This window comes from Triturus cristatus, chromosome 4_2 (assembly GCF_964204655.1).
Source record: "Triturus cristatus chromosome 4_2, aTriCri1.1, whole genome shotgun sequence".
NCBI classification, from domain to species: Eukaryota; Metazoa; Chordata; class Amphibia; order Caudata; family Salamandridae; genus Triturus; species Triturus cristatus.
In genome coordinates this window covers 858,670,528-858,694,817 of record NC_140586.1, presented here as the reverse complement: position 1 = coordinate 858,694,817, position 24,290 = coordinate 858,670,528, and the positions used below count along the sequence as shown (strand labels likewise).

Sequence of the window (24,290 nt, the reverse complement as noted above, 5' to 3'; positions counted from 1 at the left end):
TTAATGGTAGCAATCCTACAATTCATTAAGACCCATCATAAGTTTTATCCAGCAGTGCATACCTTATTCGATCTATCATTCTGTTCTGACTTGAAAAGTGTATCTGATGATTATGATTATCATTTAGACTCCTCCTAATAACAAATCTGTGTTGTGCACTATGAATTCCGTGCGCGAAATATTGTGCTCTCCTGTGTTGCTTCTTAAACCCTACCTCACCTTTTTTTCCATTTTTGCCCATCTTCTAAAGAGATCCCATCCTCTACCTTGCGATAGGGTTGAAGCTGAAGAGATAAAACTGTTTTTCGGGGCCAGCCAGACTTCACACCTGTTGTAATATCTGGTCTTCATTAAAAGCACTCACCCATTCTGTCTCTGAACACATGGTGAGCTCTTGAATTTCCACAGTGGCAAACAAACAATCCTCAAAATCCTCCTCAAGAAAATCTCCCAACAGTAAATCATCACCTTCAACACCACCCAAAAGAAAGCAAGAAAAGAAATCAGCACTTCCATTTTTACCTCCTGTAATCCCAGAAACATCAAACTGGTATTGAAGTAGTTTGGAAATCATCCTCAGAATTCTGGGAGTGCAACACTTGGTCAAACCACCCCCTAAAATGCTGACAAGAGGCTTGTGATCAGTTTGTAACAAAAATCTCCATCCCCACACATAAGGTCTAAACTTTTCTATGGTCCATGCACATGCTAACAGTTCCCTCTCAATTACAGAATATTGTAACTCCGTTTCTTCAAGTACACCTGAGGCAACCATGATAGTGTTTTCCACCCCGTCAACCTTTTGTGTGCGAATAGCTCCAAGTCCGACTTGGCTTGCATCGACGGTGATACAGCAAACATAATCAGGGTCAAAGGACTTTGCTATCTTTCCACATGGAGTTGATATGAGTAAACACCACAACACAATCCTCATCCCAATCAAACTTGACCCCTTTTTTTAACAAATTGGTGATGGGGCGAACAATAGTGTCAAAATTGGGAATAAACTTGGAATAAAATGCACACAGGTTTTGTCTGAGGGAGAAGGAGCACCTACAATTGCATCAACTAGACCTTGTCTGGGGCTGATACCTTCCCCTGAAATCAAATGACCTAGATATTCTACCTCAGAGCAATTGAATTTGCATTTCTCAGCTTTTAACACCACACCCTTTCTAGCAAAAATGTCTAACACAAGACAATCTGGTCCCCGGGGGTTCTCGAAGGAGCGCAAGGTGAAAATTAAAGCCTGCCTGATTAATTGCAGATCTTTGGTCAGGCATGACACGGAGGTGTGGTCTGTTCTTAACGATGGTATATGGGACCTACTGTTTTTGACAGAAACCTGGCTTTCACCGGACTTGGTTACTTCAATTGCACTAGCTATAACGTCTGGCTTTAACTTCTTCCATGCTGAGGGCGGGAAAAGAGGGGGAGGGGTGGCTATCATCCTCAAGGACTCATGGGAGATGACGTCCTCGGACACACTGGTTGAGCTGGGCATCGAAGGTCTTAATTTTTGTATCCAATTCAATCCGTCTTTTGCCCTTGCTGGCATCCTTATTTATAGACCCCCCCGACTGTGCTAAAACGGCTCTGCTGAACCTATGCAGTCTGATTGCCCAAAAATCAGTAAAGTACACTAATTTTCTGGCTCTTGGAGATTTTAATGTATATGCGGACGTTGCTAACTGCGTACAAGCAGGCCAACTTATATCTGCCTTGGCTGGCGCTAACCTCACTCAACAGGTCTTTTCCCCCACGCACATAGCAGGACACACCTTAGATTTAGTATTTACCTCCCTTACTGAGTTAGAGATGGAGAGTCCAGTCCCTTTAACGTGGTCTGCCCATTATCTGATCCCTTTTGGCTTTACCCTGCTAAATGGAGGGCAAGCGGAAGGCTTCCGCTGGACGCTAAAGAGAAATTGGAAAAACTTGAATGAGGCAGACTTAAGCACGGTCTTGCAGGACACTCGTCCCCACCTATCTTCTGACCCAAATGCAGACGCAGTCTCCATTCATCAATGGATTGCCTCTGCAGTAGACGCGGTGGCGCCGGTTACAGTAGCCAAATCTACGAGACTGTCCCCGACTGCCGCGTGGTTCTCATGTGCCCTTAAAGCCACAAAAAGCAAGTGCAAAAGACTGGAACGCCAGTGGAGAGTGAGTTATAGCGAATCTACCAAGGCATCCTACAAAAAAGCACTAAAAGACTACCATAGGGACATAATAGCAGCCATGAGAGATCACTTTATTAATTGCATCCAGAATGCTGACCACTCCGGCCGCGAGGTTTTTAAAGTAGTTCAATCCTTTTTTAACCCCAAGGCGTTGGAGACCAAAGTTAGCCCCACCCCAGCCTTGTGTGGCAAAATAGCGAATCACTTTGAAAACAAAATCTTAAAGGTCTATGACTCCTTTATACCATCGGAGCCTACTACGGCGATGAACAGTTCTCCAATCGCGCTAGGGGCCCCCGGGCTTGTCAATTTCACGCCAATACAATCATCGGAAGCTCTAGCTGTCATCCAGAGATGCCGCTCAGGCGCTCCTGACGATCCTTGTCCACCCAAACTATGGAAAATAATATCTGCCCCCCTGGCGGATACACTACTGCAGTTATGGAACTCTTCGCTGGACATGGGCATCTTCCCGGATACCTGGAAGCATGCAACTCTTCTGCCATTAAGAAAAAAACCAAATGGTGATCCGGACGACCTCAGCAATCTCCGACCCATTTCCCTACTCTCCGCCCCAGGCAAAATGTTGGAGAAATTGGTGCAACATCAGCTGACCTCTTTCATCGAGCTTAGAGGGGCCCTGCATGACACACAATCAGGTTTCAGGGCCGGTTTCAGTACAGAGACCGCGCTCTTTGAGGTTGCTGAGTCAGTTAGATGGGCTCTGGACTCAGGCGATTTGGCAATGTTGGTGCTTCTGGATCTGTCTGCGGCGTTTGATACCGTGGACCATTCCATACTGATCCAGAGGTTACATGCCGCGGGCTTTGGGGTAAGGTTCTGTCCTGGCTGACATCTTATTTGAGTGGCCGCACTCAGAGGGTTGCCCTTAAGCCATATGAGTCCGCTCCGAAACAGCTATGGTGTGGTGTCCCACAGGGTTCTGCCCTGAGCCCCCTACTCTTCAACCTATACCTCGCCCCGCTCTTTTCTTTGATCGCCAATTGGGGTGTTAAAGCGATTTCCTATGCTGATGACACACAGCTGTTTTTCTCTTTTAAAGAGCAGACGGTGGAGGCCTTTAAGAACTTTAAAGGCTGGTTATGTGATATTACGGTATGGATGAATGCAAACAAATTAAAACTGAACGCAGGGAAGACCGAGGTATTGTTCTTCGGTCAGGGCTGTGTCCCTGATGCAGAGTTGTGGTGGCCGGTGGAAATGGGTCCACCTCCCTCCCCCGCCAAATGCATCCGGAACTTAGGGGTGAGATAGGAGACAGATCTCTCCCTCTCAGCTCAAATTCAGCAAGTCTCAGCTACTTGCTTCAGCAAATTAAAAAACCTAAGGAAAATTCTGCACTGCTTACCTGAAGACTGCCGTAAAACAGTAGTTCATGCTACAGTTACCTCGAGGCTGGACTATGCTAATGCCCTGTACCTTGGTCTTCCCAAATATGCGATTCATCGACTCCAGATGGTACAGAACGCGGCTGCGAGACTGGTCTGACGTTTGCCTTTTCGAGACCATGTCTCTCCGCACCTTCTGAAACTCCACTGGTTGCCAGTAGAGAAGAGAATCATATTTAAGGCTATGACCCTGGCCTACAGGGCTCTAAGTGGAAAATGTCCGAGCTATCTGGAAGATAGATTGCGCCCCTACAAACAGTCCCGCGCGCTGCGCTCAAACTCCTAAAACCTTCTACATTCTTCCCACTTTAGGAAAGCTCGCCTGGGTGGTAGAACCTTCACAGTTAGAGCAGCCACACTTTGGAACTTCCTGCCAGGCCACCTTCGTCAGGCTAACACAGAACTTGGCTTCCGGAAGGCCTTGAAGACCTGGCTGTTTAAGTCAGATTAATACATTTGAGGTGGCTCTCTACCCTCTTTGTCTGTTGCTAGTGCCTGTTGTTTTTAGCGCCGGGACGCCCCTGTTTGGGGTAGCTGTCGCGCTCTATAAGCTTCTGTATTATTATTATTATTATTATGTGCTGTAGCATCTTTCGCAAATAATGGGACATTGTCTTGAAAAACAAGAACTCCACTGATAACCTTGAGGAGATTGAACACTACTCTATGAAACACTGAGGCCACCAAAGCCAGTCCAAAGGGCATGCAGCAGTACTGAAACGTGCCCAAAGGAGATGTGAAGGAAGTCAGGTGATGAGATTCCAGATGCAGTTCAATCTGGTGATAAGCAGTGGCCAAATCTAACTTGGTAAAACACTTGGCACCCTTTAAAAAAGTGAACACATCACTTATTTTGGGTAAGGGATGCAAATCTACCCAGATCTCTTTGTTAACCCCTTCGCTGCTAGGCCTTTTCCCCTCCTGTGCTAAGCCTTTTTTGGGCTATTTGGGGTAGTGCGCGCTTAGGCCCCTGTAACTTTTTGACCACATTAGGTATCCACGCCAAATTTGCGTCCATTTCTTCCAACATCATGGGGATTCTAAAGGTACCCAGGGAATGTGGATTCTACTAGAGGGTTCCCAGAAATTAGTCAAAATACTGCAAAATTTAGTTTTTTTTGTGAAAAATGGGAAATACGGGCTGCAAATGAAAGCGTCTGGGTTTTTCTCTGCAAATGGTATCAAAAAAGGGTTTGTGGGGCTGAAATCACCATTTCTCCAGCGTTTAGGGAATGACAGAATTTTGTCAGAAAACCAACATTTTTTACACAGTTTTGGCATTTTTCTGGGACATACCCTATTTTTGCTATTTTTTGTGCTTTCAACCTCCTTCCAGTTAATGGTAGAAATGGGTACAAAAGCAATAATGGATCCTGGAAAGCTATGCATTTTTGAAACGTAGACAACATTCTGAATTCAGCAAGGGGTCATTTGTGTAGATCCATCAAGGTTTCTTTATAGAAACTACCAGTTAAATATAGGAAAAATTAAAAATTAGTTGAAAAAAGCAGCTTCTTGAGTCAACGTTTTCACCTGTAACTTCTTCTAATTATGACATCTCTTTGAAAGCAATATACCGTTACATACGCTGGACCTTCCTGGTTGTGGGGATATATAGGACTTGTAGGTTCACCAAGAGCCCAACGAACCCAGAGTAAAAAACTGAGCAGCATTTTGTAATGGTTTTTTATTATGTTCCGGGTATATAGCAATTATTGTGGGAAAATGTATACATGGAAAAATCGGTATGAAAGACACTTATGTATTTCTGAAATGGGAACAAATTACAGAGTTTAGAAACAGTGCATATTTGCACATTTTCCGAAATTGGGAATACTCATACTAGCATGAGAATTATTGGTCATTTTTCAAAATTACTTTTTTTTTACACAATGTATTTCATTTGAAAGGGAGAAATGCATCAAAAATCAATAGGTAATAACAGTTGCTTTACAAATCTGAACTACCCTAAGTCTCCCGATCAAAATGGTACCTCACTTGTGTTGGTAGGCATAGTGCCCACGACAGGAAGTGGCTCAAAACCTAACGTGAACACACCACATTTTCACAATGAAAATTTACACATTTTTAGCGAAGAGTCTAGCTGTAGTTTTTGAACCCTAACTCTGCCGGCACCTTGCGAAACCTTGCAAACCTATACATTTTTTAAAACTAGACACCCAGGGGAATCCAGGATGGGGTGACTTGACTGCCTCCCACCAAGATCTGTTACCCAGAATCCCTTGCAAACCTAAAAAATTGACAAAAAAAACACATTTTCCCCACATTTCTGTGGTGAAAAGTTCCGGAATCTGCGTGGATCCACAAATTTCCACCCACCCCGCGTTCCCCAAAGACCTACGAGAAAAATGGTACCTCACTTGTGCGGGTCGGCCTAGTGCCTGTGACAGGAAACGGCGCAAAACGCAATGTGGTCACACCTTAATTTTGCAGTGAAAAATGACCTTTTTTTGCAAAGTGCCTAGCTGTAGTTTTTGAACCCTAGCTCTGCCGGCACCTAGGGAAACCTAGCAAACCTATATATTTCTGAAAACTAGACACCCAGGGGAATCCAGGATGGGGTGACTTGAGTGCCTCCCACCAGGGTCTGTTACCCAGAATCCCTTGCAAACGTAAAAAATTGTCAAAACAAACACATTTTCCCCACATTTCTGTGATGGAAAGTTCTGGAATGTGCGTGGATCCACAAATTTCCACCCACCCCGTGTTCCCCAAAGTCCTACGAGAAAAATGGTACCTCACTTGTGAGGGTCGGCCTAGTGCCCGTGAGAGGAAATGGCGCAAAACGCAACGTGGTCACACCTCAATTTTGCAGTGAAAAATGACCCTTTTTTTGCAAAGTGCCTAGCTGTAGTTTTTAAACCCTAGCTCTGCCGGCACCTAGGGAAACCTAGCAAACCTATATATTTCTGAAAACTAGACACCCAGGGGAATCCTGGATGGGGTGACTTGAGTGCCTCCCACCAGGGTCTGTTACCCAGAATCCCTTGCAAACGTAAAAAATTGTCAAAAAAAACACATTTTCCCCACATTTCTGTGATGGAAAGTTCTGAAATCTGCGTGGATCCACAAATTTCCATGCACCTCGCGTTCCCCAAAGTCCTACGAGAAAAATGGTACCTCACTTGTGCGGGTCGCCCTAGTGCTCGTGACAGGAAACGGCGCAAAACGCCACGTGGTCACACCTCAATTTTGCAGTGAAAAATGACCCTTTTTTGGCAAAGTGACTAGCTGTAGTTTTTTAACCCTAGCTCTGCCGGCACCTAGAGAAACCTAGCAAACCTATATATTTTTTAAAACTAGACACCCAGGGAAATCCAGGATGGGGTGACTTGAGTGCCTCCCACCAGGGTCTGTTACTCAGAATCCCTTGCAAACCTAAAAAATTGTCAAAAAAACCACATTTCTATGATGGAAAGTTCTAGAATCTACGTGGATCCACGAATTTCCACCCACCCCGCGTCCCCCAAAGTCCTACGAGAAAAATGGTACCTCACTTGTGCGGGTCGCCCTAGTGCCCGTGACAGGAAACGGCGCAAAACGCCACGTGGTCACACCTCAATTTTGCAGTGAAAAATGACCCTTTTTTGGCAAAGTGACTAGCTGTAGTTTTTTAACCCTAGCTCTGCCGGCACCTAGGGAAACCTAGCAAACCTATATATTTTTTAAAACTAGACACCCAGGGAAATCCAGGATGGGGTGACTTGAGTGCCTCCCACCAGAGTCTGTTACCCAGAATCCCTTGCAAACCTTAAAAATTGTAAAAAAAAACACATTTTCCCCACATTTCTATGATGGAAAGTTCTGGAATCTGCATGGATCCACAAATTTCCACCTACCCCGCGTTCCCCAAAGTCCTACGAGAAAAATGGTACCTCACTTGTGCTTTTCGGCCTAGCGCCCGCGACAGGAAACGGCGCAAAACGCAACGTGGTCACACCTCAATTTTGCAGTAAAAAATGACCTTTTTTTTGCAAAGTGCCTAGCTGTAGTTTTTGAACCTTAGTTTTGCCGGCACGTAGGGAAACCTACCAAACCCACACATTTCTGAAAACTAGACACCCGGCGGCTTCCAGGGAGGTATGGCTTGCGTGGATCCCCCAACGTTTCCTTACCCAGAATCCCCTGGCAACCTCAATTTTAGCTGAAAAAATCACTTTTTTCACACATTTTGGTTTGGGAAAGTTGTGACATCACCGGGCTCACACAAATTTACCACCACCCAGCGTTCCCCCAGGTCTCCCAGTAAAAATGGTGCCTCACTTGTGTGGGAGGCCCAAGTACCCGCGACAGGCAAGGGTCCCAAACGTAGTGAGACGACATCAAAATGGCCTATCGCAAAACCACCTGGTTTTGCAAGGGGGGTCACTTTGGTTTTTGGCCCGGTGCTCGGCGGCCATCTGGGGAATCCGACCAAATCCATACATTTCTGAAAACTAGACACCCGGGGGCTTCCAGGGAGGTATGGCTTGCGTGGATCCCCCAACGTATGTTACCCAGAATCCCTTGCAAACCTAAAAAAGTGTAAAAAAAAAACAAATTTTCCCCACATTTCTGTGATGGAAAGTTCTTGAATCTGCGTGGATCCACAAATTTCCACCCACCCCGTGTTCCCCAAAGTCCTACAAGAAAAATGGTACCTCGCTTGTGTGGGTCGGCCCAGTGCCCGCGAAAGGAAACGGCGCAAAACTCAACGTGGTCACACCTCATTTTTGCAGTGAAAAATGACCCTTTTTTGGCAAAGTGACTAGCTGTAGTTTTTTAACTCTAGCTCTGCCGGCACCTAGGGACACCTAGCAAACCTATATATTTTTGAAAACTAGACACCCAGGGGAATCCAGGATGGGGTGACTTGAGTGCCTCCCACCAGGGTCTGTTACCCAGAATCCCTTGCACACCTAAAAAATTGACAAAAAAACACATTTACCCCACAATTCTGTGATGGAAAGTTCTGGAATCTGCGTGGATCCACAAATTTCCATGCACCTCGCGTTCCCCAAAGTCCTACGAGAAAAATGGTACCTCACTTGTGCGGGTCGCCCTAGTGCCCGTGACAGGAAACGGCGCAAAACGCCACGTGGTCACACCTCAATTTTGCAGTGAAAAATGACCCTTTTTTGGCAAAGTGACTAGCTGTAGTTTTTTAACCCTAGCTCTGCCGGCACCTAGGGAAACCTAGCAAACCTATATATTTTTGAAAGCTAGACACCCAGGGGAATCCAGGATGGGGTGACTTGAGTGCCTCCCACCAGAGTCTGTTACCCAGAATCCCTTGCAAACCTAAAAAATTGTAAAAAAAACACATTTTCCCCACATTTCTATGATGGAAAGTTCTGGAATCTGCATGGATCCACAAATTTCCACCCACCCCGCGTTCCCCAAAGTCCTACGAGAAAAATGGTACCTCACTTGTGCTTTTCGGCCTAGTGCCCGCGACAGGAAACGGCGCAAAACGCAACGTGGTCACACCTCAATTTTGCAGTAAAAAATGACCTTTTTTTTGCAAAGTGCCTAGCTGTAGTTTTTGAACCTTAGTTTTGCCGGCACGTAGGGAAACCTACCAAACCCACACATTTCTGAAAACTAGACACCCGGCGGCTTCCAGGGAGGTATGGCTTGCGTGGATCCCCCAACGTTTCCTTACCCAGAATCCCCTGGCAACCTCAATTTTAGCTGAAAAAATCACTTTTTTCACACATTTTGGTGTGAGAAAGTTGTGGCATCAACGGGCTCACACAAATTTACCACCACCCAGCGTTCCCCCAGGTCTCCCAGTAAAAATGGTGCCTCACTTGTGTGGGAGGCCCAAGTACCCGCGACAGGCAAGGGTCCCAAACGTAGTGAGGCGACATCAAAATGGCCTATCGCAAAACCACCTGGTTTTGCAAGGGGGGTCACTTTGGTTTTTGGCCCGGTGCTCTGCGGCCATCTGGGGAATCCGACCAAACCCATACATTTCTGAAAACTAGACACCCGGGGGCTTCCAGGGAGGTATGGCTTGCGTGGATCCCCCAACGTTTCCTTACCCAGAATCCCCTGCAAACCTCAATTTTAGCTGAAAAAATCACTTTTTTCACACATTTTGGTGTGGGAAAGTTGTGGCATCACCGGGCTCACACAAATTTACCACCACCCAGCATTCCCCCAGGTCTCCCGGTAAAAATGGTGCCTCACTTGTGTGGGAGGCCCAAGTACCCGCGACAGGTAAGGGCCCAAAACATTTTTTGATTGGCAATGTTGATTTCGCCTCACAACGTTTTGAGCCCTTGCCTGCTGCGGGTACTTGGGCATTTTGGTATGGTAGGTTTCCCTCCCTGGAAGCCCCCGGGTGTCTAGTTTTTAGAAATGTGTGGGTGTGGTAGGTTTACCTATGTGATGGCTGCGCTAGGGCCATAAATCCACAGGTAGGCATATTGCTAAAAACAACTTTGTGCCTAGTTGACTTTCTGCCACCCGGGGGGGGGGGAATCGGGGGGGAGGGGGTTGCCCCGATATGCCCCCAAGGGGGGCAGAAACACTGTGGCTATTTTTTGGGGGGTGGGGGCATTGGTATGCCCATTCTGGGCAGCCCCCATTCCCACACATAAAAAAACCAGCGTAATCGTTGGCGTCCAGTGGGCTTTTTGCCCCCCAAGGGGGGCAGATTGAGGGCTACTGCCCCTATCTGCCCCCCCGGGGGGGCAGAAAGTCCACTAGATGCCAGGGATTTTTTTGGGCAAATTTTAATTAGGGTGGGGGCTGTTTAAAACGGGCATGCCAATGCCCCCACCCTAATTAAAATTTGCCTAAAAAAATCCCTGGCGTCTAGTGGGCTTTTTGCCCCCCCGGAGGGGCAGATTGGGGACTACTGCCCCATCTGTCCCCCGGGGGGCAGGAAGGCTGTAATTTTTGCGGGGAGGGGGTGGGGGCATGGGCATGGCCGTTTTGGGCAACCCCCACCCTAATTAAAATTTTCCCCAAAAAACTCCCTGGCGTCTAGTGGGCTTTTTGCCCCCCAGGGGAGGCAGAAAGTCCACTAGGCACCAGAGAGTTTTTTGGGTAAATTTTAATTAGGGTGGGGGTTGCCCAAAACGGGCATGCCAATGCCCCCACCCTAATTAAAATTTTCCCCGAAAAATCTCTGGCGTCTAGTAGGCTTTTTGTTCCCCGGGGGGGCAAATTGGGGGCTACTGCCCCATCTGTCCCCCACAGGGGGCAGGAAGGCTGTAACATTTGCAGGGAGGGGGTGGGGGCATGGGCATGTCAGTTTTGGCCAACCCCCAACCTAATTAAAATTTGCCCCAAAATAATGCCTGGTGTCTAGTGGGCTTTTTACCCCTCCAACAGGGCAGATTGGGGGCTGATGCCCCCATCTGCCCCCCAGAGGAGGCAGAAAGTCCACTAGACGCCAGGGAGTTTTAGGGGCAAATTTTAATTAGGGTGGGGGCTGCCCAAAACGGGTATGCCAATGCCCCCACCCTAATTAAAATTTGCCTAAAAAAATCCCTGGCGTCTAGTGGGCTTTTGGCCCTCCCGGTGGGGCACATTGGGGGCTAATGCCCCCATCTGCCCCCCAGGGGAGGCAGAAAGCCCACTAGGCACCAGAGAGTTTTTTGGGTAAATTTTAATTAGGGTGGGGGTTGCCCAAAACGGGCATGCCAATGCCCCCACCCTAATTAAAATTTTCTCCGCAAAATCTCTGGCGTCTAGTAGGCTTTTTGCCCCCCGGGGGGCAGATTGGGGGCTACTGCCCCATCTGTCCCCCGGGGGGAAGGAAGGCTGTAATTTTTGTGGGGAGCGGGTGGGGGCATGGGCATGGCCGTTTTGGGCAACACACACCCTAATTAAAATTTTCCCCGAAAAATCTCTGGCGTCTAGTAGGCTTTTTGCCCCCTGGGGGGGCAGATTGGGGGCTACTGCCCCATCTGTCCCCCACAGGGGGCAGGAAGGCTATAACTTTTGCAGGGAGGGGGTGGGGGCATGGGCATGTCAGTTTTGGCCAACCCCCAACCTAATTAAAATTTGCCCCAAAATAATGCCTGGTGTCTAGTGGGCTTTTTACCCCTCCAACAAGGCAGATTGGGGGCTGATGCCCCCATCTGCACCCCAGAGGAGGCAGAAAGTCCACTAGACGCCAGGGAGTTTTAGGGGCAAATTTTAATTAGGGTGGGGGCTGCCCAAAACGGGTATGCCAATGCCCCCACCCTAATTAAAATTTTCCCCAAAAAACTCCCTGGCATCTAGTGGGCTTTTGGCCCTCCCGGTGGGGCACATTGGGGGCTAATGCCCCCATCTGCCCCCCAGGGGAGGCAGAAAGTCCACTAGGCACCAGAGAGTTTTTTGGGTAAATTTTAATTAGGATGGGGGTTGCCCAAAACGGGCATGCCAATGCCCCCACCCTAATTAAAATTTTCGCCGAAAAATCTCTGGCGTCTAGTAGGCTTTTTGCCCCCCGGGGGGCAGATTGGGGGCTACTGCCCCTTCTGTCCCCCACGGGGGGCAGGAAGGCTGTAACTTTTGCAGGAAGGGGGTGGGGGCATGGGCATGTCAGTTTTGGCCAACCCCCAACCTAATTAAAATTTGCTCCAAAATAATCCCTGGCATCTAGTGGGCTTTTTACCCCTCCAACAGGGCAGATTGGGGGCTGATGCCCCCATCTGCCCCCCAGAGGAGGCAAAAAGTCCACTAGATGCCAGGGAGTTTTTGGGGCAAATTTTAATTAGGGTGGGGGCTGCCCAAAACAGGTATGCCAATGCCCCCACCCTAATGAAAATTTGCCTCAAAAAATCCCTGGCGTCTAGTGGGCATTTTGCCCCCCGGGGTGGCAGACTGGGGCTACTGTCCCATCTGCCCCCAGGGGGGCAGGAAGGCTATACTTTTTGTGGGGGTGGGGGCATGGACATGCCCTTTTTGGGACCCCCCACCCTAATACAAATTTGCCCCCAAAAAATCCCTGGCGTCTAGTGGGCTTTTGCCCCCCCGGTGGGGCAGATTGGCGGCTAAAGCCCCGAAAGTCCATTAGATGCCAGGGAGGTTTTTGGGCAAATTTTTATTAGGTTGGGGGCTGCCCAAAACGGGCATGCCAATGTCCCCACCTTAATTAAAATTTGCCTAAAAAATCCCTGGCGTCTAGTGTACTTTTTGCCCCCCTGGGGGGGCAGATTGGGTGCTACTGCCCCATCTGCCCCACAGGGGCGCAGGAAGGCTGTTATTTTTGGGGAGGAGGGGGTGGGGGCATGGGTATGCCCGTTTTTGGAGCCCCCACCATAATTCAAATTTGCCCCCAAAAAAACCCTGGCATCTAGTGGGCTTTTTGTTCCCCCCGGCATGGCAGATTGGCGGCTAATGGCCCCATCTGCCCCCCAGGGGGACAGACAGTCCACTAGACGCCAGGGAGTTTTTTGGAAAAATTTTAATTAGGGTGGGGGCTGCCTAAAACGCGCATGCCAATGCCCCCAACCTAATTAAAATTTGCCAAAAAAATCCCTGGCGTCTAGTGGGCTTTTTGCCCCTCCGGGGGGCCGATTGGGGGCTACTGTCCCATCTGCCCCCCAAGGGGGGCAGGAAGGCTGTTATTTTTGCGGGTGGGGGCATGGGCATGCCCGTTTTGGGAGACCCCACCCTAATTCAAATTTGCCCCCCAAAAATCCCTGGTGTCTTGTGGGCTTTTTGCCCCCCGGCGGGGCAGATTGGGGGCTAATGCCCCCATCTGCCCGCCAGGGGGGGCAGAAAGTCCACAAGACACCAGGGAGTTTTTTGGGCAAATTTTAATTAGGGTGGGGGCTGCCCAAAACAGGCATGCCAATGCCCCCACCCTATTTAAAATTTGCCTAAAAAATCCCTGGTGTCTACCGGGTTTTTTGCCCCCCTGGGGGGGCAGATTTGGGGCTAATGCCCCCCGGGGGGGCAGAAAGGCTGTCATTTTTGCGGAGGTTGGGTGGGGGCATGGGCATGCCCATATTGGGCAGCCCCCACCACAAATTATAAGAAAAAATTAATTCCTGGCGTATAGTGGGCTTTCTGCCCCCGGGGGGCAGATACGGGGCTACTGCCTCCAACTGCCCCCAGGGGGGGCAGAAAGGCTGTACATTATGCGGGGTGGGGGCATGTACATGCCCTTCATGAGCAGCCCCCACTCTAATAAATGATGTGCGCAAAGTAAATATCCCTGGTGTCTAGTGGGCTTTTTGCCCCCCCGGGGGGGCAGATTGGGGGCTACTGCCCCCATCTGCCCCCCAGGGGGGCAAAAAGACTAAATGACACTAAAAATATTTGGGGGGAGCAAAAGCCCTTGCCTAAGGGGTCGCTCCCCCCTCCCTGGTGTCTAGTGGGTGGATCCCTGCTTGGGGATCGCCCTCCTGGGGCGATCCCCAAACAGGGATCCACTGGGGAGATTCTTCCCTTTCCAATGATACCTCTCCCGTCTTTCTACGTGCCCGGGGGGCTGAGATAGCTCCCTGAGCACATACAAAGTGAAACTGAAATGAGCCTAAAGGTTCATTTCATTTTCGGTTTCTGTGCAATGAAGACAGCGCGACGTGCGCGCTGATCTTCATTGCACAGAAACCAGGGAGGGGGCCTGGGGAGCTGGGGAAGCTCTTCCCCAGCTCCCAAGGTCAAAGGGATTAAATAGAAATGCTGTCTGCAGCAGAGGGATTTCGTGCCCCTAGCCTCATGACGGAATGGTTCCGTCATGAGCACAGGGGCACCGATGCTCATGACGGAACCATTCCGTCATGAGCATCGAAGGGGTTAAAAGACCTAAGATCCACACAAACTCGCAGCTGTCCACACCTCTTCCAGGCAACTACAAGAGGCGAAAACCATAAGGGAGATTCCGTTGGTTCAATAATCCCTTTGGCACAAAGAGACTCCAATTCTTTATTTAAGTCCTCCCTAATGCTGAGCGGAACACCCCTTAATTTACGCTTAATGGGTATAGCACCTTCCTTCATGATAATCTTATGCTTGAAACTGCTTATCTTACTTAACTCATCTCCAAAGATAATAGGAAACCTTTCCTTCCACTTAGTGCCGCAATCATCACAATTGACAGCAAGGACTTGTTCCTTTGTCCTTGGTTTCAATATCATGCCAAACAAACTTTGCTGGGACCACTCTAGTGTTGACAGCTACATAAATCTTTCCCTTGATTTTCCTCACTTTAAAACACATTTAATCTTCTAAGAACCCCAGTCATTCGATCTTGCGGCCTTCATAAGAGACAGGAGCATGATCTGGAGGAAACAAATGTCTGTCATCCCAAGTCTCTTCAAACAACTTTTGTGTTATCAGGGTAATTCTCGCTCCAGAGTCTACTAGAAGATTTAGCTGCTTACCTCCCACCACCACCTCCACAATGGGATCAACACAACTTGACGGATTACCCTCTAGAGCAGAGGTCTTTAAACTTTTTGATGCCAAGACCCTCTTATCAAACTTTTTTAGGCGTAAGGACCCCTTTCTGACAAAAATTTCGAGAACCTGGTACTCCTCATCCTCGACAACTATTGACAACATACACGCTCCAAATTCCCACAACAAATAATTTTTATTGTGAGAAAATAATATCAAATGGTGTTTAGCAAACCAAAGGTCAGTGGGCGTGGAGGTTTAGTCCAAGGTGTAGCTAAAAACAAAGGGCCTTATTTTTGAGGAATTGGTGTAGAGCAGCACTGCAAGTCTTCTTGCTGATCTGCCCTATGCCAATGTGAAAGGGCTGGAATGTTATTTATGAAATATGGTGCATTCCTGTTTGAATATATGACGTTACAACGCAAACAAATACAACACATGCTTTTACAACGCAACTTTTACAACGCAACTGACATTACATTGCAAGTTTTTACTACGCATACCATTACAACACAAATATAGTATGGTACATTGTATAATCCATTACAACGCATACTACCACAATGCACACTTTAACAACACATTTTCTTTTTTATTTGTATAATAAACCCCTGTAGCGGGATTTAGGGAAAATAGGGGTTTTGGGTGGGGAAGTGTATTAATACATAGTTATTTTAAATTAATACCTAGGCATTAAAATGAATACTTGAGTACTAAAATAAATACTCGTGTTTAATAATATTTATTTATAATAATTTATTTATATTAACATTTTTTTATATATTGCTTCGATAAACACTACCCCCCGAAAAACCAGTACTCGAGTAACAACATTAATACTAGAGTATTGTTTTACACTAAATATATTTTTTTTTAAATATAATTATACTAAACATTACCCAAATATATAAAACACATATCAAATAAATGTAAAACTAAATTAATACAAAATAATATATGTAAAAATATTTTACCATCATGCACATTTATCCAACAATAAAAAAAATCTGATTTAATAACAAAACAAATACACTAAAATGATTATAATTTATTTGACGAAGTAAACTACCAAAAAAAATAGCAAAGCTTCCCATGCGAAAAACACAATAAAACACAACTAATATCAACATAAAAGAAAAATACTGTTTTCAAATGCCGACAAACAAAAGTCCTACAACTCTTTCATTGAAATTACTTTGACCCGGAAACAGCCAAAACGGATGTTAAAACATACCAAAACAAAACATTACGAAAGATAACATAAAAAAATAATTATTTACATTCTTACACACCATTAAAAACACAAAGAAAAATCATACACAAAACATATTTTACTTTCAAATAACATTCAACACAACAAAACGTATAAAAGGAGCCATCCACCATTTTAAAAACTGCAGTTACCTGATTACCAGAGACTGCACGCGGGATTACACACTCCAAAATATAATCATCGAAGAAAGCCATCCAAAACGCGAAGTAAGTACAAACTAAAGAAATGTATAACTACTTAATAATTTGTAGAGACGCAAATATACTAAAATCAAACATATTATCTTTTTTTTGAGTTTGTTACAAAACTTTACAAACTCCAACAAAGGGCCTCATTAGGATGGCGGGCGGATCGCCCGCACCAGGCCGGCGGTAGCCACCGCTGGCCCGGCGGGGGCGATCCACCCGCCGTCCCTACCTAAAAAAACCCCACCATATTAGGATGGCTGGGGTTGGGTCCGCGGCGGACGCAAAGACCGTCCGCCGCTTTTCCTCCATTCGACTCGTCGACTGGGTGGAAAACATGTATAATATGGTGGCGGTGTCTGCAAGACACCCCATCCATATTATGATGATGACGGCAATTGGCCTTTCCATGGCGGCGATGCCGCCATGGAAAGGTATGCGGTCTTCTGTGTTGGGGGTACGTTGTGGGCTTCTGGGGTGTTGGGGGGGGTAGGGGGTGCACTTGGGGGTACCCATGGTACCCCTGACATTTGCATGCACATGGTGGCAGGCACCGCCCGGTGCCTGTCAGTTGTGCATGCAATTGCACAACATGCAGTTTTTACATCGCGGTGGGTGCTGCTTGCAGCACCGCCCGCCGCAATGTAAAATATGCGGGATGCGCCCGCCAGTGTGGCAGGTGCATCATAATAGACACACCGGGACCGCCGCACCCCTGGTGGGGCGGCTGGCCCCGCATGCCGTTATGGTGACCGCCCGCCATCGTAATGGTGCCCAAAGTTTTTTAAATATTCTTTTTGGGACAATATATATAATGTAAGTGACATATTTTTTTTCTCGTTTCTAAAGAAATATATAATAGTGGGTTTATACTAAATATTTCTAAAACAAACGATACTCCACCAACAAAAATAATAATTATTTTTCACTTTACAAAATATATTCCAAGTTAAAATAGTGTTTCTGTCTAACTAATGTTATAAAGTACGACTTTAAATGACTATATCAATGCAAAAACATGGTTTCCACAAGTAAGGTGCAGGATAGTGGAAGATTAAAATTACTATTCTTACATCTAAAAGTGTATTCATCACTTAAAATACTGAATAATTGTTTTGTTTAAATAACTATTCCAACTCCAAAACTTGCTTGGTTTACAAAAAATGCATAATAGTGGTATGGTTAAAAAACATTTACTAATAGATAGTCTGCTTGCCTCAGAGAAAATGCAGGAAAATGTTAGCATTTAAATTACTATTCTAACTCCAAAGTTTGTTGTTTTGAGAAAAAATGCAATATAGTGATATTTTATAATTACTCTTCAAATTCCAAAAGGAACTTACCTCAGAAAAATTGGTAAATAGTGTTGAACTTTAAATTAGTATTCCAACTCCGAATAGTGCTACCTTCATAAAACAATGCAAACTAGTACTATATCAAAATTGCTATTTCTACTCCAAACATTGCTTCGCTCACACAAAATGCAGGATAGTGTTTAGGTTTAAATAACTATTCCAACTCCAAAAATGTGCTTGCTTCAGAAAAGGTGCAGAATAGTAGTATGTTAAAATTACTATTCCTACTCCAAAGGGTGCTTGCCTCAAAGAAAATGCTGAATAGTGTTTAGGGGAAAATACCTATTCCTACTCCAAAGGCTGCTTGCCTCACAGAAAATGCTGGATAGTGTTTAGGTTTAAATAACTATTCCAAATCCAAAAGGTGTTTAATTCAGAAAAGGTGCAGGATAGTAGTATGTTAAAATTACTATTCTTACTCCAAAGGCTGCTTGCCTCTGAGAAAATGCTGGCTAGTGTTTAGGTTAAAATAACTATTCCAACTCCAAATGGTGATTGATTCAGAAAAGGTGCAGGATAGTAGTATGTTAAAATTACTATTCCTACTCCAAAGGGTGCTTGCCTCAGAAAAATGCTGGATAGTGTTTAGGTTAAAATAACTATTCCAACTCCAAAAGGTGTTTAATTCAGAAAAGGTGCAGGATAGTAGTATGTTAAAATTACTATTCCTACTCAAAGGGGGCTTGCCTCACAGAAAATGCTGGATAGTGTTTAGGTTAAAATAACTATTCCAACTCCAAAAGGTGTTTAATTCAGAAAGGGTGCAGGATAGTAGTATGTTAAAATTACTATTCCTACTCAAAGGGGGCTTGCCTCACAGAAAATGCTGGATAGTGTTTAGGTTGAAATAACTATTCCAACTCCAAAAGGTGTTTAATTCAGAAAAGGTGCAGAATAGTAGTATGTTAAAATTACTATTCCTACTCCAAAGGGTGCTTGCCTTCAAGAAAATGCTGGATAGTGTTTAGGTTAACATAACTCTTCCAACTCCAAAACGTGCTTGCATCAGAGAAAAAACTGGACAGTGTTTAGGTTAAAATAACTATTCCAACTCCAAAAGGTGCTTGATTCAGAAAAGGTGCAGGATAGTAGTATGGTAAAATTACTATTCCTACTCCAAAGGGGGCTTACCTCACATAAAATGCTGGATAGTGATGTGGTTCAAATAACTATTCCAACTCCAAAAGGTGCTTCTTTAAAAAAACGTGCGGAATAGTTATATTTTAACATTATTATTGCTAAACAAAAGAGTGCATACCTCTAAAATAGTTCTAAATAGAGATAATATAAAGCTACCATTCCTAATATAAATAATGTGTAAAACTGTAAAAATGCTGTATATTTATAAAAGGTAAATTCCTAAACCTTCTAAAACATAAACTTATCTTTGTAAAACATGCTATTGTATTCATAACTACCTGATAAATGTCATCACATACTAAAGATATCTCGTTTTTTTAAAAAATATATACAGATTACTACAAAATCAAACATCAAACACAGAAACAACATTTGGACAACGAAATATATATATCCACTTAATATCATCAAAAGCATATACCAAGGTAATTCCCTTAAATATAACCAACCAAAAACAAGCAAATAAATGAGAAAACATACAAACACAAAAGAAACAAAATAAAAAACATCATCAACACAAATTATAAATAATGTTCAAATCTTTTTTTTTCCAGGTTTCATACCTACAAACAATCATAAAAAAGAAAAACATTACAAGGTAATTTCCACATTAATACATTATTTCATTCTAAATTGTACTTAAATTATTATAAAGAAAATGAATTTTGTTTCTCACAGAAAAGACATATAACAGGTAAACAGATTGTTTATACTTGAATAAGAAATGTTGACAAACAAACACAAATGTATCTCTTTGAATAAAAAAGAAAAAATTGTATAGAATTATAAAACATTGATGTGTTGTTCCTTAACCAAAAATATACTATTATATTTCAGAGAAATTATGTAAGATATTTTTAATATAATAACAATAATTTTCTTTAAATTTTTTCAGACCACAAAACAACTCAAAATCATAAATCAAAGAAAGTAACTACCTATACAATATTATGAAGGTAAGATTCCTAACAGAAAAGCCAACAAAAATAAATAACTATGGGGCATATCCACAAGGACTTATCTCCGATTTATTCCACCTTAACGCAACAAAATTGGAGATAGAATTAACACCCCATTCACAAGCAGGTGCAAACTGCAGACATCGCCATTATTCCCACGATAACTGCCCCAAAATCTAACACCACGGCAGACACCACCAACTAACTCTAATGAGATGCAGAGTAGGCGTTCCCGTGCATAAACACACGAAAAAACAACACCACCACTTTCACAACGAACTGACAGAACTACGAAGCGAACCAAAAACAGGCGATAAGCCGCGGTGGCCACAGGTATTTAACACCTGCCTCAAACAGGTGTAAAGACGGACGCCTACCTGCAGTAGGCAAGGGAGCCCCGCATACAGCCATACCTGAAGAACAAACTACGCCATGGAGCTACTCATCATGCAGCTCTGAGCCCCAACAGGGCCACAACACCCACCACCCCCAGGACCGCCACCGCCCAACCCGGACCCGCACCCCCCCGGACCACCACAGAGGCAGCGTAGAGTAAGACAGCGGACCTACCGAAAACGCACCACACTCACAGACCTAGTGCCCGCGGAAGTGATTGCCCACTACAGGCTCAAAAGTACAACCATTCTCCGCATCATGACACACATCGCCCACAGGCAGACGGTACCAACACAGTGGAGGACTAACATCCCACCTCAGACATAGCTGCTGGCTGTGCTGCACCTGTAGGCCACTGGGACATTCCAACCAAAAACTGCCAGAGTCGGAAGAGTCTCACAGCCAGCTCTATCAAAGTTCATAACACCTGTCCTGGATGTCATCCTCAGCTTCATACCTCAGTACCTTCACTTCCCCAACACTGCGCAGGAACAGCTGGAGACAAAGCAAGGGGGCAATTGACTGCACACATGTTCCACTTGTGCCCCCTGTGGATACTGCACACCACTACCGCAACAGAAAGCACATGCATTCCAACAGTGTACAGACAATAGTGGACCACTGGGGACTCTTCACCAATGTCGTCGCCAACTACCCAGGCAGTGTGCACAATTCCTTCATCTTCCGACAGTCCATCATCAACCAGCGCTTCCAGGATGGCACATATGGAACGGGACTGCTTGTTGGTAAGTACCAAATCAACACACCACACATCCCACAGCCACCAACGCACAAGGCACATCTGTGGGGATGCACACGTGACCAAGCCACATTCGACATGTCAGACTACACGACCACCTACCAGACACGACTACACCACTCCATGGTCATCCTGGGCTACCCCTGCACCCAATAGACAATTCATGGCACCACAGCCACACAACAGCTTGATGCGTGGAGATGCGGAATGCAGCCATGACACATGTGAGGCACTGCTCTGCCCTCATGACCCTGCCCCATTCTCCCGCAGGTCAGCGTCCCGTGGCAGTGGGCCCGTGTCGGCCACTGTGCATCCGGGGCCACTGACCTGTGCGACTTGAGTCACAGGTGATCAAGGATATGCACTCTGCCCTTGGATGATGACACCCCTCCGGGACCCGAACACACCCGCCCTGAGGCAGTACAATGCGGCCCACATACGCACCAGGGGCATCGTTAAACACACATTTGCCCTTTTGAAGTCACGTTTCAGGTGCCTGGACTGCACAGGTGGGATGCTCCTGTACAGCCCGGACGTTGTGTGCAAGATGATCATTGCATATTGTGTGTTGCACAACATCTGTGTTCGCAAGAGGGTCCCATGGATCCCAGTTCCTGAGGTACCGGATGATGATGATGGTGATGGGGCTGGTGGCCCACATCCCACTGCAGCTGTGGCAGGAATGGCCCGTAGGAACTACATCATTGACACCTACTTCTCATGAGCATGTCACATTGTGTCCATCTGTGGCAATCATGGGACAGAAGTAGATGTCCAATTGCACTGCATGTGTGAATAAAACATATTTGCAGGTTACAGGTTGTAATTGTGCATTGTCATGTTACGTATCCATGTTACGTGTCTGGTTGTGCACATTTGCCGATCCAGTTGTGTCCTGTGTTCAGTTGTGGAGGGGTTGCTGTTTGTACCGGGATATTGCCAATGTCGAGGTGCACCTCTGCTTGTGTGTGTATGCTGCACGGTGGGTGTGTCGCTCCTGCGGCTTTGATTTGTCAGCCACTGGTCTCTTTCATACGGTGTGCCTGTGGGTTCTGTCCTTCCACGGTGCTTGGATGTTGTGTGCATGTTGTCCTCTGCAGTTGGTAACATGCATCCGTGGTACTCTGCTGTAGCTGTATTTTGTTCAGTGGCATTTTCCATATCCTGTTCTTGTGCTTGTTCCCGCATTGCACGTGAGTTTGCTGCCCTCGCGCTGCTTATCCCTGCTTTCCTCATCGCGGAAGGGCTCATCGCAGGTTTTCTGGTGTTGTGGTTTGTGTTTTTATCTCCGTCGGGGTGGTTGTATCACGGACATTGTCGTCGGTGGACTATCACATGGTACCGCCGTGTTGTGAATTCCACGTTGACACTGGGTTATTTTCCCGCGATGGCCTGCGATATTAAAAGTTGCATTACGCTACTCTTGCGGTAGTTATCACACGTTCTTGTGAATATGCCCCTATGTTTCTCCCCCTAGGAAACTTCACCATTAAACCATATATATCTAAGAAAACACCAAACATATTTTTATTTTCAGAAACACAGAAACCAACAATAAATTTTCCAAACCAAAAGAACATTGCAACATCTAATTAAAAGGTAAGAAAAACTGAAATATTTTTCTATACAACAAATTAAACTCTTTTTCTCTCCCAATAAAGCATTATTTTTATTTTTAAAAACAACTAAGAATAGATACATCAAAATAAATGCATTAAACAGCTTTTGAAAATGCATACATTGTAAACTGTGAAAATAATTATATAAAACATACTGTCGTTTTCCCTCTAAACAGGTATATATCACTAAATTTTGAATAAATAAAAAAAAAATATTTCTTCTCTTTTCAGGAAAACAATTGCTACCCCATCCAAAGAAGCTAAGTACATACAATCAAAAAGAGGGAACAGACTGCTAAACCATAGTGGGTATGTTTATTGTAAGGAGAGACTATCTGAACCCAGGTGTCATTGGAGGTGTGTGCAATATTACTCAACCCATTGCACAGGCAGAAGAGTTACTCTTGGTGACACTGTTTTAAGAACCACAGACCATAACCACTCTGCCTCTGCAATGCAGATTGAAGTTCGCGAAAGGATAAAGGAAATTAAAGATATTGCAACCACCTCCAATGAACCCTGTGGTGCAGTTTTAAGGGAGGTATCACAACACATTCCCCCACATGTTGCAAGTAGTATGCCCACAATACCCAATTTGAGAAGAATTATTCAACGTCAAAAGCAGACAAGTAACCCACAAAGAGTAACACCCCAAACATACTCTGACATAACAATTCCACCTGAACTCTCTGTTACTGTTTCTAATGAACCTTTCCTATTGCATGACAACCAAAACCCTCAAAAGAGAATCCTAATCTTTAGCACACCCCATAATCTAGTAAGGCTAGAAAACAATGATATTTGGATGATGGATGGAACGTTTAAAAAGCATGCCCTATCCATTTACCCAAATATACACTATTCACGCTACATTAACAATACAGTGGTTCCCTTAGTATACAGTTTAATCCCTGATAAACAATCCTCAACATACACTGAATTTTTATCAGTGATAAAATCTAAAACATCCAACAAAAGTCCGAGAAAAGTAAAAATTGACTTTGAATTAACTATGATTAATACAATAACAAAAACATATCCAGAGTCCCAAATTCAAGGATGTTTCTTTCACTTTTCTCAGGCATATTGACGAAAACTTTAAAAAAATCCTTAATTGAGGATTATATATCAGACAGTAAACTACAGTTTGAGCTAAAAAAACTAACTGCCCTTTGCTTTGTTCCTCCTGACAGTGTAGACGAGTACTACACTTCAATTACTAAATCAGAATATTTTACGGCAAATGAAGATAAATTGGCACCTATACTAAATTATTTTGAAGACACATAGATTGGCCATCTAAGCAGGTCGGGTCACAGAAGGAGACCACGTTTCCATGTGAACTGGTGGAACTGTTACTCGACCTGCTTAGAGGGAGGAGCAAAAACAAACAATGCCATAAAGGGATGGCACAACTCCTTCAACAAATCAATTGGCAAACCTCATCCTAATTTCTACAATTTCTTGGAAATTTTGAAGAAGGAGCAAAGTTTCCAAGAAATGAGAATGGCGCAATCATTAACAGGTAGTCTGAACCCATGTATTTCTACCAGAACTAAGGAAATGTCAGAAAGACTATTGGGTGTAATTCAACAATTTTCGTTGACAGTGGCTTCAGACTACCTTGATAATCTTGCACACATCCTACACTTTTAA

The 24,290-nt window shown here is 45.0% G+C and overlaps 1 protein-coding gene and 1 pseudogene across 3 annotated transcripts in view; both read left to right on the top strand.

Moving 5' to 3' along the window:
- The window catches only part of LOC146835265 (HORMA domain-containing protein 1-like), a 1,528,718-nt gene that overhangs the window by 1,475,097 nt on the left and 29,331 nt on the right, over positions 1 to 24,290 (top strand). The window lies entirely within an intron of this gene.
- On the top strand, positions 1,819 to 24,290 carry LOC146835266 (uncharacterized; annotated as a pseudogene).